This window comes from Hyla sarda, chromosome 5, assembly GCF_029499605.1.
Source record: "Hyla sarda isolate aHylSar1 chromosome 5, aHylSar1.hap1, whole genome shotgun sequence".
Lineage (NCBI taxonomy): Eukaryota > Metazoa > Chordata > Amphibia > Anura > Hylidae > Hyla > Hyla sarda.
Window position 1 is genome coordinate 280,340,724 of NC_079193.1, and position 15,525 is coordinate 280,356,248.

Consider the following 15,525-nt stretch of genomic DNA (forward strand, 5'->3'; position numbering starts at 1 on the left):
TTCACAAATTCCGAAGTGTGGATTTGTGAACGGAAACCCATTCGCTACACAGTACATTTTATCAAGCGGAATTTCCGCCGGCAAGTTCAAAGAGGAATTGCGGGCGAAAATTCCGTAGTCTGAACCTAGCCTTAAGGTTAGGATTAATGAACATAAAAATCCTTTAGGAATTATAAAAAGAAAATGGAGGTTGCTAGGGGTGACGACAAAGAGGATAACTATGGTGAAATGAGTGTTGCTAGACACTTGGTGGAAAAGGGGCATCAGATCTGTGATTTAAGATGGATGGTGTTAGAAGAAGTGGATAATATAGGACAGGAAGGATTAAAACACAAGTTGTTAAGGCGAGAAGTATTTTGGATCCAGCAGTTGGGAACTTTGTCCCCATGGGGTATTAATGAAAATTGTTCATTTAATGTGTATCTGCAGTAGATTGCTCTCTTCTGAGATTTTGTATCTTTTTGTATCTGATGGTTTTATATTGTTTTATATTATAGAACTGAGTTCTCGTGAGAATTCATATGTATTTAACTACGGTGGTGGGTGTGCACAAGATAGGCTTGAGAAAGGGAGGTAACACTCCTGAAACGTTGCCTGATGGTCGGCGCTCAGTTAAGCTGAGCGCATAACTTCCAGCCCGGAGGAGATGCATTGGATTAAGGCAAAACAACAAGAGACCTCGGCGGAGGCAGATGATTCTAATTAAAGCCTAATCTATGGACTGTTCGCTACAAGTCACTGGGTGAATATCCTCTGTATATCTGCATTGTTGAAAAATTATGTGTAAAGCAAGTGAAAAAAAGTAGATAAAAACTATGTATATAACACAATCCCATGGATCAGCTTGTTTTTTTATGATATGAACTGAGACTTAGATACACAGTCTCGGCAGTACACTGTGCCTATATAGTGGACGTTACAAAAGCGCTCCCTATATATAATAGTATACCTCCAAATAATATTTTCATAGAGTTACCAAATAATACCTCTGTACAACAAGCAAATATACCATCATAATGTTACCAAACAAATGCAATTATACCACAGTCATTGCCAGTAATATTACTATATAAAGGACATACAATACCGCCAGATAATTCAAAGCCCTGTACATTATGAACAGACCATAAAACAATAACAACTACGATATGACTGCCAATTGGCCAGAACTGATGATATCCATGGACATTAGTCCATGTCTTTCTATTTTAATATAGTCCAGGAGCATATCAAGGATAAATACAGTCAACTTACTATTGGGAGTAGTGTGCAGGACATATATATATATATATATATATATATATATATATATATATATATCCTTAATCACTTTTCATATAGCACAGTACATAGCAGTCACTGCATGTCACAAGATAGATTCTATTACCAGTGCAGGTCCAAACAGGGACCAACCTCTCAAGGGATCCACAGTGATCACTTCTTTTTTTTACAATTTTTCCAGTTTATGGTTAGGTATTACATTTTTTTTTCTCCATATTTTAGGGGTTAAACTTTTTTTTAAAGTTATGTCATGATTTCTTTCAGCGCATTAGCTGGCTGTAGCTCATCTTTGACCTGGATCTAGGTATAGGTATTTCTGCCTTATGTATGGTGAGCTAAACAATAATATCATGTGATAATAAAATAGTAACTTTGCACCCCTGATAGAAAGAAACAAAACAAAAGAAAATCTCCACCTATAGTCACCTAGCCCCGTTCCCATTATGGGATCTTCCTTGGGCTTCCTACTTTCTGTGCTGTCCTCTATTAGGCCTATGACTGTGTTATGCCTGTGGCCTACAATTCACTGGGTCCCTTGATGGCATCAATGGCCTGACACCGAGGGACAAATGCAGTGACACCATTGTACCACTTGCACCAGGCTACTGATTTTCTTACATGTTCTTGGTGACTCATATCCGCATACAGAGGTCAAGTCCTGGGAAAAAAAAGTGTAGGAACTCATCCAAGATTTCCACTCAAGGACTGGTCCTTCAAGTGCAGGAACTCAGTTCCCACACGTTCCTGCAGGACTTGAGCCCTGTCCGCATACCTAAACCTGCCTATGGCTTTAGAGGAGTACTCTGCTGCCCCAGCGTTAGGAAGATTTTGTTCCGAAGGCTTGGAGCGGGGGTCATGTCTTCACGCCACCCCCCCTCAATGCAAGTCTATGGGATGGGGCGTGGCGTTAGCCACGCCCCTCCCATAGACTTGCATTGAGGGGACATGTCGTGACGGCATAAGGGGGCGTGGCTTTGATGTCACGACATGTGCTGCCCGCACCCAGCGTTCTAAACGAATGTTGGTTGCTGCACTGAGATCGCGGGGGGTCCCAGCTGCGGGATCCCCGCGATCAGAAATCTTATCCCCTATGCTTTGGATAGGGGATAAGACGTCTATTACCCCTTTAAAAGTAGATTTCAGAGCAATGAGCTAACAGCTTTCTGCTCCACCATTGTTTTAAAATGTATTTGTTTTGTGAGGATGACTAGGCAAAAAATCTGGGCCTGAACAGCCAGGGCATCCCTGACATCTCATACCCCTACAGCTATAGCTATACCATTGATCTGCTGCTTGCCTGGTGTAGTGATGCTTCAAGCTGTCTACGTTGAAAACAGTAATAATAAATATACCCCAGTTTGATGAGTTTACTTTTCTGCTTTCAGAGAATATATTCAATTGAAACTATTTTCTTCAGTCCATCCTTGCTGATTCAGGTAAGGCTTTGGAGATATTGTTGACCCATATTAATGCTTTAATGTGTTTCAGCAGCTCAGCATTGACCACAGTGGTGCTGGATGTCTTGGATGACTTGCATCTTTAACATTTGCAGTCTCATCATTTTTTCATGATCTTCTTCTCTTTCAATTGAACCAAATGAATGTAAGGTCCACAGCACAAGGTGTTTCTCATGTGGATCGCTGAGTCACAGTCTTAATACGTATTCAAGCTTGTCTTCAGTATCTACTTAATCTTCATTATACCTATTCACACTGAGAGTGCATTGTATTCCTCCACCATTCTCGAAAGGGGTTTCAGGTTTTCCATAAATAAATTGTATTTTATATTGAAATTCTATGCAATTTCCTTGTATTTTATTACCGTATATACTTGAGTATAAGCCGACCCGAGTATAAGTCGAGACCCCTAATTTCAACCCAAAATCCCAGGAAAAGTTATTGACTCGAGTATAAGCCTAGGGTGGGAAATACATCATCCCCCCCTGTCATCATCCAGACCCGTCATTAACATCCTCATCATCATCGCCTGTCATCATCCAGACCCTCATCATCATCACCTGTCATCATCCCCTTGTCATCATCCCACACATCCCCCCTTCATCATCCCCTTGTCATCATCCCCACCCCCCTTCATCATCCCCTTGTCATCATCCCCACCCCCCTTCATCATCCCACACCCCCCCTTCATCATCCTCTTGTCATCATCCCACACCCCCCCTTCATCATCCTCTTGTCATCATCCGCCCTCAGTGGTCTTCAACCTGCGGACCTCCAGAGGTTTCAAAACTACAACTCCCAGCAAGCCCGGGCAGCCATCGGCCTTCGACATCATCCAGCCCCCTCTAACCCCCCTTTAGTTCTGTACAGTACTCGCCTCCGCTCGACGCTGGTCCGGTGCTGCAGGACTGTCCGGAGAGGAGGTGGTCCAGTGGGATAGTGGTTCCGGGCTGCTATCTTCACTGGGGGCGCCTCTTCTCTGCGCTGCGGGCCCGGAATAGAGGCGTTGCCTTGACAATGACGCAGAAGTACGTTGGCAATGAACGTACCTCTGCGTCGTTGTCAAGGCAACGTGACTATTCTGGGGCCGGGCCCGAAGCGCTTAGAAGAGGCCTCCCCGGTGAAGATAGCAGCCCGGAACCACTATCCCACCGGACGACCTCCTCTCCGGACAGTCCTGCAGCACCGGACCAGCGCCGAGCGGAGGTGAGTACTGTACAGAACTAAAGGGGGGTGAGAGGGGGCTGGATGATGTCGAAGGCCGCAGTGGTCTTCAACCTGCGGACCTCCGGAGGTTTCAAAACTACATCTCCCAGCAAGCCCGGACAGCCGATGGCTGCCCGGGCTTGCTGGGAGTTGTAGTTTTGAAACCTCTGGAGGTCCGCAGGTTGAAGACCACTGCGGGTGGAGAGTTCACTCGAGTATAAGCCGAGGGGGGTGTTTTCAGCACGAAAAATCGTGCTGAAAAACTCAGCTTATACTCGAGTATATACGGTAGGTTAAGTTACTAATGCCTTTCTGTTATTAACATTGCACCTGTTGCACTGCTTATATTTAAAAAAAAAAAAGTAGACATAGTTTTGTGGGAGGCGGAAGGGTCTCTCAAAAACCAACAGATTTGCTTCATTTTGCAACATAAATTGACTGGCAAATTTACTATAATTTATGGCAGAAATTGGCATACGTTATAGCTCATATCTGGTGCTTCATAACATAGAATTTCAGCTTGTGGCACACAGACAGCCAAAGACGTTCTTAAAAAGGTAGTTTTATCTTTACCATTAGTTTTTAATTTGTAGGGCATATAAAGTTATACACTTTTTCATTCAAATATATATCATTTTAAAACTTGCATTTATTTCATGTTACTGGTGCTTTTCTTTCGCTCTTGTTTCCTGCTGGTTGTCTAGATTACAAACCACCTCTACTTGCAGTGGACTGGCTGCCGCTGACCTCACACTCAATCTTTATGTTATAATCACTGACACTTCAGACACCAGTGCTAGTTGCTCACACACAACTAGTGTGTCTAAAGTGCCAATGACACAAAGTGTCAATTAGTTAAAAGCAGGAAGAGAGAGGAGCCTAAGCTCTGTGCAGAGCTGAAAAAGGCAGGTGAGAAAATCCCTTAACCTCTTGAGGACGCATACGCCCTGCATCCCCGATCCTTAACCCCTTAAGGACCAGGCCATTTTACACCTTAAGGACCGGAGCGTTTTTTGCAATTCTGACCACTGTCACTTTAAACATTAATAACTCTGTAATGCTTTTAGTTATCATTCTGATTCCGAGATTGTTTTTTCGTGACATATTCTACGTTAACTTAGTGGTAAAATTTTATGGTAACTTGCATCCTTTCTTGGTGAAAAATCCCAAAATTTGCTGAAAAAAATGAAAATTTTGCATTTTTCTAACTTTGAAGCTCTCTGCTTGTAAGGAAAATGGATATTCAAAATATATTTTTTTTGGGTTCACATATACAATATGTCTACTTTATGTTTGCATCATAAAATTTATGAGTTTTTACTTTTGGAAGACACCAGAGGGCTTCAAAGTTCAGCAGCAATTTTGAAATTTTTCACAAAATTTTCAAACTCACTATTTTTCAGGGAGCAGTTCAGTTTTGAAGTGGATTTGAAGGGTCTTCATATTAGAAATGCCCCATAAAAGACCCCATTATAAAAACTACACCCCCAAAGTATTCAAAATGACATTCAGTAAGTTTATTAACCCTTTAGGTGTTTCACAGGAATAGCAGCAAAGTGAAGGAGAAAATTCAAAATCTTCATTTTTTACACTCGCATGTTCTTGTAGACCCAATTTTTGAATTTTTGCAAGGGGTAAAAAGGAGAACATTTTTACTTGTATTTGAAACCCAATTTCTCTCGAGTAAGCACATACCTCATATGTCTATGTTAATTGTTCAGCGGGCGCAGTAGAGGGCTCAGAAGGGAAGGAGCGACAAATGGTTTTTGGGGGGCATGCCGCATTTAGGAAGTCCCTATGGTGCCAGGACAGCAAAAAAAAACACATGGCATACCATTTTGGAAACTAGACCCCTCAGGGAACGTAACAAGGGGTAAAGTGAACCTTAATATCCCACAGGTATCACGACTTTTGCATATGTAAAAAAAATATATATATTTTTTACCTAAAATGCTTGGTTTCCCAAAAATTTTACATTTTAAAAAGGGTAATAGCAGAAAATACCCCCCAAAATTTGAAGCCCAATTTCTCCCGATACAGAAAACACCCCATATGGGGGTGAAAAGTGCTCTGCTGGTGCACTACAGGTCTCAGAAGAGAAGGAGTCACATTTGGCTTTTTGAAAGCAAATTTTGCTCTGGGGGCATGCCGCATTTAGGAAGCCCCTATGGTGCCAGAACAGCAAAAAAAAAAAACACATGGCATACCATTTTGGAAACTAGACCCCTCGGGGAACGTAACAAGGGGTAACATGAACCTAAATACCCTACTGGTGTTTCACGACTTTTGCATATGTAAAAAAATATATTTTTTTTTTTACCTAAAATGCTTGGTTTCCCAAAATTTTTACAATTTTAAAAAGGGTAATAGCAGAAAATACCCCCCAAAATTTGAAGCCCAATTTCTCCCGATTCAGAAAACACCCCATATGGGGGTGAAAAGTGATCTGCTGGCGCACTACAGGCCTCAGAAGAGAAGGAGTCACATTTGGCTTTTTGAAAGCAAATTTTGCTCTGGGGGCATGCCGCATTTAGGAAGCCCCTATGGTGCCAGGACAGCAAAAAAAAAAAACCACATGGCATACCATTTTGGAAACTAGACCCCTCGTGGAACGTAACAAGGGGTAATTTGAACCTTAATACCCTACAGGTGTTTCACGACTTTTGCATATGTAAAAAAATATATATTTTTTTTACCTAAAATGCTTGTTTTCCCAAAAATTTTACATTTTTAAAAAGGGTAATAGCAGAGAATACCCCCCAAAATTTGTTAGGCAATTTCTCCCGAGTACGGCGATATCCCATATGTGGCCCTAAACTGTTGCCTTGAAATACGACAGGGCTCCAAAGTGAGAGCGCCATGCGCATTTGAGGCCTAAATTAGGGACTTGCATAGGGGTGGACATAGGGGTATTCTACACCAGTGATTCCCAAACAGGGTGCCTCCAGCTGTTGTAAAACTCCCAGCATGCCTAGACAGTCAACGGCTATCTGGCAATACTGGGAGTAGTTGTTTTGCAACAGCTGGAGGCTCCGTTTTGGAAACAGTGGCGTACCAGACGTTTTTCATTTTTATTGGGGAGGGGGTTTGTATAGGGGTATGTGTATATGTAGTGTTTTTTACTTTTTATTTTATTTTGTGGTAGTGTAGTGTAGTGTTTTTAGGGTACAGTCACACGGGCGGGGGTTCACAGTAGTTTATCGCTGGCAGTTTGAGCTGCGGCAGAAAATTTGACGCAGCTCAAACTTGCAGCCGGATACTTACTGTAATCCTCCGCCCATGTGAGTGTACCCTGTACGTTCACATTGGGGGGGGGACGGGGACATCCAGCTGTTGCAAAACTACAACTCCCAGCATGTACGGTCTATCAGTGCATGCTGGGAGTTGCAGTTTTGCAACCGCTGGAGGCTCCGTTTTGGAAACAGTGGCGTACCAGACGTTTTTCATTTTTATTGGGGAGGGGAGGGGGGCTGTGTAGGGGTATGTGTATATGTAGTGTTTTTTACTTTTTATTTTATTTTGTGTTAGTGTAGTGTAGTGTTTTTAGGGTACAGTCGCACGGGCGGGGGTTCACAGTAGTTTCTCGCTGGCAGTTTGAGCTGTGGCAGAAAATTTGCCGCACCTCAAACTTGCAGCCGGATACTTACTGTAATCCTCCGCCCATGTGAGTGTACCCTGTACATTCACATTGGGGGGGGGGGGGAACATCCAGCTGTTGCAAAACTACAACTCAATTTAGCCAAACAACATAACGGCAAAACAATACGCGCCGTATGTAGGTCCCGGGGGTACCGATATATAGCTAAAAACAAAGAGACCCACAATACTAATATTATTTCAAAAGGTATAACAATCTTTATTAGACAATAAAAAACAAACAATTTAAAAATAGTAAAAGGCAGAGGATGACCTTATGCAGGAGACAACAAGTGCCAGTGGACCTGGTATGGGCGATGTAGGTATTCAGTCAAGAACATACATAATGTGAGACTGGCACGGCTGCACACTTATAATATCGTAACAATAGATATAATATCTAACATACATTGATGTAACATAGGGAGCAGCAATGCAATATATATATATATATAAACATAAATAGGGACCCAAGATGGGTGATACCTAAAGAGACTACCTGTCATATACCCAAAGGCCAGGAACACCAAGCTCCAACACCCCAACGCACGTTTCTCGTATGGCCATCGCCGACATGGGGGTCATCATGACCCCCCTGGGCGATATGCCCCGATGCCTGCTGAACAATTTCAGCAGGCATCCGGCACCGGCTCCGCTCCAGATGGTTGCGGGGGGCCGGTAAAACACATGACGTTCTCATACGTCATGTGTCCTTAAGGACTCGGAAATGGAGACGTATGAGAACGTCATGTGTCCTTAAGGGGTTAAGGACTCAGGGCATACCTGTACCCCCAGGTCTAGTTGAACGGGTTTAAACCGTTTTCACCGGCGGAGAAGGGGTTAAACCCGGTGGGTCCCGGTTGCTACGGGCAGCCAGGACCCACGGCTGATGCGGGGCACAGTGACAAAATCCCAATGTCCTGATCAGCTTACGGTCCTCATCTGCCTCTTCGTTGTCCAATTAGCAATCTACTGCTCCATGTCTACGCAGCAGGCTAGAGCAGCAGATCGCTGGTTACACTGATCAGTGCTTTGCTAAAAAAAAAATTTTTTAAAGTGTACATTTTTTTTTATAAAAGTTCATGAACCCCTTCCCTATGGCGTACACGTAAAAAAATACCAAAGTCCAAAGTTGTGCATTTTTGGTCACTTCATATACCATAAAAATATCAATAAAAAGCGATCAAAAAGTCCCATCAAAAGAAAAATGGTACCGATAAAAACTAAAGATGAGCCTACATACCGCCCTGTACACAGAAAAATAAAAAAGGGGATCAGCAGAAGATGCCAATTTTAAACATACTAATTTTGGTGCATGTAGTTTATAATTTTTTTAAGCATAAAAATAAAATAAAACCTATATAAATTGGGTATCCTTGTAACCGTATGGACCTACAGAATAAAGATAAGGTGTCATTTTTACCAAAAAGTGCACTGCGTAGAAACGGGAGCCCCCAAATATTACAAAATGGAATTTTTTAAAATTATTTCACCCCACAAAATTTTTTTTTTGTTTCGCTACAGGTTATATTATAAAATAAGTGATGCCATTGCAAAGTACAATTGGCGACGCAAAAAACAAGCCCTTATATGGGTCCCTAGGTGCAAAACTGAAAGAGTTATGATTTTCGAAGGGAAGGAGGAAAAACGAAAATTTGCTGAGTCCTTAAGGTGAAAATAGGCTCTAAGGGGTTAAAGGGGTACTCTGTGAAAAAATATTTTTTTTATTTTTATGAACTGGTGCCATTTAAAAATCTTAACCCTTCCAGTACTTATCAGCTGCTGTATGCTCCCCAGTAAGTTATTTTCTTTTTAAATTTGTTTTCTGTCTGACCACAGTGCTCTCTTCTGACACCTCTGTCTGTCTCAGGAACTGTCAAGAGCAGGAGCAAATCCACATAGCAAACCTATCCTGCTCTTGACAGTTCCTGGCATGGACAGAGGTGTCAGCAGAGAGCACTGTGGTCAGACAGAAAATAAATTTAGAAGGGTGGGAGGACTGAGAACTGAGGGAATGCTATGCATTCTGGTAATTGTAGTCCTGAGAAACTGCTCAACCACAAAGTACAACCAAGAAGTACAGGACTAAGACCACTGCAACAAATCGATATTTGGTGGTTTTTGGAATTGGGGATAACAGGTAAGCACAAGTATATGCTTTTGCAGCTTTTTTGGAGTACCCCTTCAAGTTATAATCGTTATATCGAAAACAGTGTGCCTTTGTAATTAGTAGAATTCTTATAGTTGCTTCATTTTGTGTTCTTCTTGAACTGGCTGCAAAAGTGTACAGGACCTTTACCTTTCCACTTTCAACTGTGCCTACTGAATGCAGAAGAGGATGACTGCAAAATGAAGATCTATACAATGTGTACTGTTTGTACTGTAGGCTTGAACCAGCCTTGTTTTTGGCTCTGACAAATATTAATGATCATAAATTGCAGTGTGGACATCCAATTTATTCATGGTGCACTATAATAATAATAAACTACTGCCAGCTTGTCAGATTCTAAACTCCTCAAAGGATTTGGATACTTAACCTAAAGTTAGTGATATTCTGCCCACAGTACAGTCCGTATTAATAACCTACTTCAGGTGACGTTCTAATTGGTAGAAGAAGGGCGGCATTTTACAGTTTCTAATTGATTTCGTTTTTTTATTTCCATTTTATTTCCATTATGTGTATAAAATCTCACAGAGATGTAAATTACTGAAATTTTCATTTGCAATTAAACACGTGTGATAACAAAATAATGAAATGTTCAAATGGCAAAAACCCGGCTACAAAATGGATTGACTGCACTGATTCTTATGCAGTACAATTAACAGTTTCATAGTTAATAAGGTTAAAACAGACACAGAAAGTAGCTGCCAATTGCCTCAAATTACTCCAAAAAATTTATTAAGTATAACTCTTCGGATGAGTGTCATGTCTCCAACACTATGCGAACTATATCTATGAGTATTACATCTTCTGCACTATTATTTAGTTCATAGGGGGTTGATTTATTAAGGGCAAAACAGTGATTATTCTGTGGAAAAAATAGCAAATTTTTTGGATTTCAAAATGTATTGGATTTATGAACCATTGTAGCTAGTAAATCTTTTATTTGTACTATGTGCACAACAACATTCAATATTTTTCTCTACTTGGCCATACATTTTTATGTGTTTTTGTATTTTATATTATATGCAAATTTTGGAAAATTGCACAAACACTTTCACCTCCGTACTACACATGTGACCAGGTTCAGTTTTTACACACTTACATGTATCACTCCTTTACACACAGGTAAAAGGGTGATACATATGATCCTCAAAGGATGCACAATCTTCTTTAAATCAGATACCGTACATAATCGAGTACAAGCCGTGTTTTTCAGTCCCTGCGCATGAACGTCCCTGTGCGTCGTCGTCAGGGAAACGTCACTAGTCCGGGGCCGGCCCGGAGCAGAGAAGAGGGCCTCCCGGGGAAAATGGACAGCCCGCAATGACTAACCCTCCCCACCGGACGGTCCCTGCAGCATATATGGCCCGGACCAGCTCACCCTTCCTTCCCACCAAGGGGAGGTGCGTAGAAAACTAAAGGGGGGTATGCATGATGACGAAGGCCGCAATGGTCTTGAACCTGCGGACCTCCAGATGTTTTAAAACTACAACTCCCTCCAACACCCAGCCGATGGCTGTCCGGGCATGCTGGGAGTTGTAGTTTTGAAACATCTGGAGGTCCGCAGGTTGAAGACCACTGAAAGGGATTGATGATGAAAGGGGGGATGATGACAGGCGGTGATGATGAAGGGGGGGGATGATGATAGGGTGATGATAACAGGGTGATGATGATGGGGGTGAAAATGACAGGGTGATGATGAAGGGGGGGATGATGACGAGGGTGATGATGAAGGGGGGATGATGACGAGGGTGATAATGACAGGGTGATGATGATGAGGGTGTTAATGACGGGGGTCTGGATGATGACAGGGGGGGATGATGACATGGGGGGATGATGAAGGGGGGATGATGATAGGGTGATGATGACAGGGTATGATGACGGGGGTGATAATGACAGGGTGATGATGAAGGGGGGATGATGACGAGGGTGATAATGGCAGGGTGATGATGATGAGGGTGTTAATGATGGGGGTCTGGATGATGACAGGGGGGGATGATGACATGGGGGGACGATGTATTTCCCACCCTATGCTTATACTCGAGTCAATAACTTTTCCTGGGTTTTTGGGGTGAAATTAGGGGCCTCGGCTTATACTCGAGTATATACGGTATGTTATTTTAAGAAGATTGTCTGGTAAAATATATTTACTAACCTTCCTCCGCTCCCTTGTAGCTTGAATATCAAGGCATTGTGTCTTATGCCAGTCTCAACAAACAGTCTGCTTCACCAGAGTTGGCCAGGTTTTTTTGACGTGACGTCACAGCTCTGTTCAACCAATAACTAGGCGCAATTGTGTCCCGTCTCGGCCAGTGATTGGCGAGCAACAGTCAGTAACCCCAGCTGTAGATCATTGGCTCTACAGCTTGGTGGAAAGCAGAGTCACTGGCCAGAGACAGAGCACCCTGATACCGGAGCTACGAGGGAGCGGAGGAAGGTGAGTTAAAGTGTTTGTTATTTTATTAGCAGCCTGGGGACAATAGAAAAAAATAACATTTTACCAGACAACCCCTTTAGTCGTACGGAGGCTGAGAATAGAGGTCAGTATTTGTAAGAATCATGATTTACACATTTATGCTCAGCCAGCTTTATAATAAAGTGTTTGTAAATATATCAAACTTGTAATACAAAACCAAGAAAACAGTTTATATAGTGTATACATAGAGACATTGTGACAGTGCAGATTTAATGTATTATATGGACAAACTGAATATTTGCATAAATGCAAATATGGCTTCATGATTAGGAAAATGAGAATAGCCTCAAGCACCATGCATATGTTCCTGTAATATGTCAGCATTTACAAGAAATGTCACTGGAAAATTACGTCTGACATGTGCTTTGTTCTATGGACTCAATGCAACGTAAAGCTGTCATTTTAAAACAGGAAACATCGGTACAAAACAAGGGTAGACATGTATTGAGTAAGCAGTGGTGTGCACAGGGGCCTCATGGCAAAGACCACAATGCCCCTTCCCCCACTATAATTCTGAGTTTTGACACTTAGGACAGATGGGTATGTTTTTTTCAGCCTCTTTGGCATTCCTCTCTCTAAGGGCCCCACAGCTGCCCCATGGTCTTCCTCTATGGTTACGCATGCACTTGACACAAAGCAGACAGCAACATATTTGTCTATTCCTTGCGCCTATAATTGTCTAATATGGTATTATTAGTAGATGTTAAAACCTACTGTTGTATGATTTCACTTTATGTGGTGGTAAGTATGTCAGATTCTTACAGTTTTTGATGAATAAACATAATAATAATATTTATAATGACATCAGTGATCAGAAGTAAAGTACATGGTCTATATTTGTGAATATTTCTCAATAAAAGAAATTATTTAAAAAAATTATTATCTATGCCATCAAGGCACGCCCCCTCCCATAGACTTGCATTGAGGGGGCAGGTGTGACATCACACAGGGGCGGAGCCGTGACGTCACGATCTTCCGTTCTCGTGGTCGGGATGGTATTAGCCTGAGGGCCTCCAGCGGTTCTGGAAGCCGTTACAGGTGGGTGCCGCATGGTAGAATGCGGGGGTCCCCAGTGGGGTGACCCCCGTCATCAGACATCTTATCCCCTATCCTTTGGATAGGGGATAAGATGTCTAGGGGTGGCGTACCCCTTTAAAGGTAAATGCTCACCCCACAAGGGCATAACTCGAAGCTTTCAGGCCTCAACACGAAGTCTATAAAAGTAGCCCCACCTACTAGTTGTGATGTATACCACTATAGTCTTCTTATATTCCAGGGGGCCATTGGGCCATCTTTACCTCTACACCTACCCTTTTAACCCTACATCTACAAATAGTCACATACTTTCTGACATACCTCCATACAGTTATCTTACTCCCCAATGAATGAATTTTAGCTTTGACAAAAACATGTACATTTGGTCATCACCTTTAGCACTTTAGTGCAATTTTTCCAGCTGCCATGAATTGCGCTGCTTCTGTTCTGCAGCCTGTTCTTACCAGCTTGACTTATACATGTAATATTCATGACACTTCCATTACATTGCCAGATAACCACCCATTAATTCATCCTTGACTGCCAAATTGCTGAGCAGGGTAAAGATGCACACAGTCCTGATGCAGCAGGTCCTCCTTGATGGGACTGGTGAAGTAGTATAATGAAAATAACATGTTTTAGGCACTTTTAGAGTGCAGCTATTACTAGACCACAGTTCGGACCCATCAGAGTCCTGCAGTGTTGCTGTCACTCATCACATCGCCTCTTTCTAATTTAAAAACTTAAATGGCAGATGGGATTTCTGACCTCTGTTAACCAGCTATTGGAAGGCTTCAAAGTCTTTAAGGTGTAACCAACAAATATTTTACTTAGAAATTAGGTAAATAAGAGAAGGATAATAAGAAATGGTTCCTTATCGGAAATATGTAATCAGAAAAATACCTATTGTTTAAATCAAGTTTCATGTATAAACATATTTTTAAGAATTTTTGGTGATGCTTATTCCAATTTTCCATTTTCATTTTTTTTTTCTAAATAGTCCTGAGATGTGGTAGTTTCCATTCTGACCACTAAAACTAAAACTTGTCAGCAGTCCTTATCACAGGCAAGACAACAGTGATGGTGATTCTAGTATATAGATAAGATGGTCTCAGGCCATTCACAATCAGAAAATGTAGTGACCAAAAAAAGACAAAAACAGGTGTCCTGCACTCCCATCTTGGGCTGCTCCTCCGGATCAGGGGCTGACGATCAGGGACGGCCAGCAGTCGCCTCTGAGCTCCCCACACTACTGTCAGCCCCTGATCCGGAGGAGCAGCCTGAGATGGGAAGCGCATAATCAGAACTGAAGCGGTGAGTGCAGGACACCTGTTTTTGTCTTTTTTTGGTCACTACATTGATTGCTGCTTATTTGTCCCAGCACCACCAAACCTGAAGTATCTGGTTTCTGCCCAAGTATCGCCATTATCCATCTTGTTGTGCTGCGTGGAGAACGTATCGGTGCCACTGGTCTTTTTCATATTTGTATACAATCAGAAAATAGCAACATATCTTTTATAATTAGAGTGTCTAGCCGTAATCAGAAAAAAAATGTAGGGGGTTTCTGATTCCACATATTGATGGCATATCCTCAGGATCAATATCTTATAGATAGGGGGCGACCTTTGGCCAAAACTAGTATTGAGGCCAAAAAAAAATTTTGCAAATCTTTCCATTATACTTTTTCTAAACAAATGCCGACCAAGTACTGACCAAAATTCTAAGTGTGAACCCATCCTTATAATTTTCTTTTAGACCCTGCCATTTGCTGCAAACTACTTATCTTGTGGGTAAAGAGGTCAGAACTGTTCTTTCAGTGCCTATGGAAAAATCATGCATCGGGGTTGATAAAATCAGGAAAAGTTTCTTCAAACAGAAAAGAGTAGTGAAAAAAACATAAAGGGTGACAAAAAAACTGAACATTGTCATTCACCTTCCTGCAAATTCACATCAATAGTGCTTTAGAACCATTAAAATTCACTCAAAAGGGTATTAAAAAAACCTCAGAAGGGGAATGTCAGCGCTTCAGTTGTGATACACTTTGTGATAATATTTACAGACTGATTTCTACTCGGTTATGTAAAAAGGTACCTTGTGTCGAACTTCAAGAGATTACTGTTACCATGACAGCGATCAATGTCTCCTCATCGACTTACTGTATGCCGCTTTTCATTTAAGGTCATACGGTTTCCCCAGCTAATTCAAATAAATGTTTAAAAAATTAACCCAGGCTGTGCCGCTATAACTGCATGTCTTCTAGGCAGGATTCT

General features: G+C 41.9%; 1 protein-coding gene and 1 long non-coding RNA gene across 7 annotated transcripts in view; one reads left to right on the forward strand and one right to left on the reverse strand.

The window, feature by feature from the left end:
* NOL4 (nucleolar protein 4) overlaps positions 1-15,525 on the reverse strand; it is a 336,038-nt gene that overhangs the window by 120,636 nt on the left and 199,877 nt on the right. The window lies entirely within an intron of this gene.
* Positions 1-15,525, forward strand: part of LOC130274042 (uncharacterized) — a 138,344-nt gene that overhangs the window by 54,617 nt on the left and 68,202 nt on the right. For both annotated transcript variants that reach the window (XR_008844215.1, XR_008844216.1), the window contains exons 2-3: positions 498-742; positions 2,667-2,717. This is a non-coding gene — a long non-coding RNA (uncharacterized LOC130274042). The remainder of the gene's footprint in view (positions 1-497; positions 743-2,666; positions 2,718-15,525) is intronic.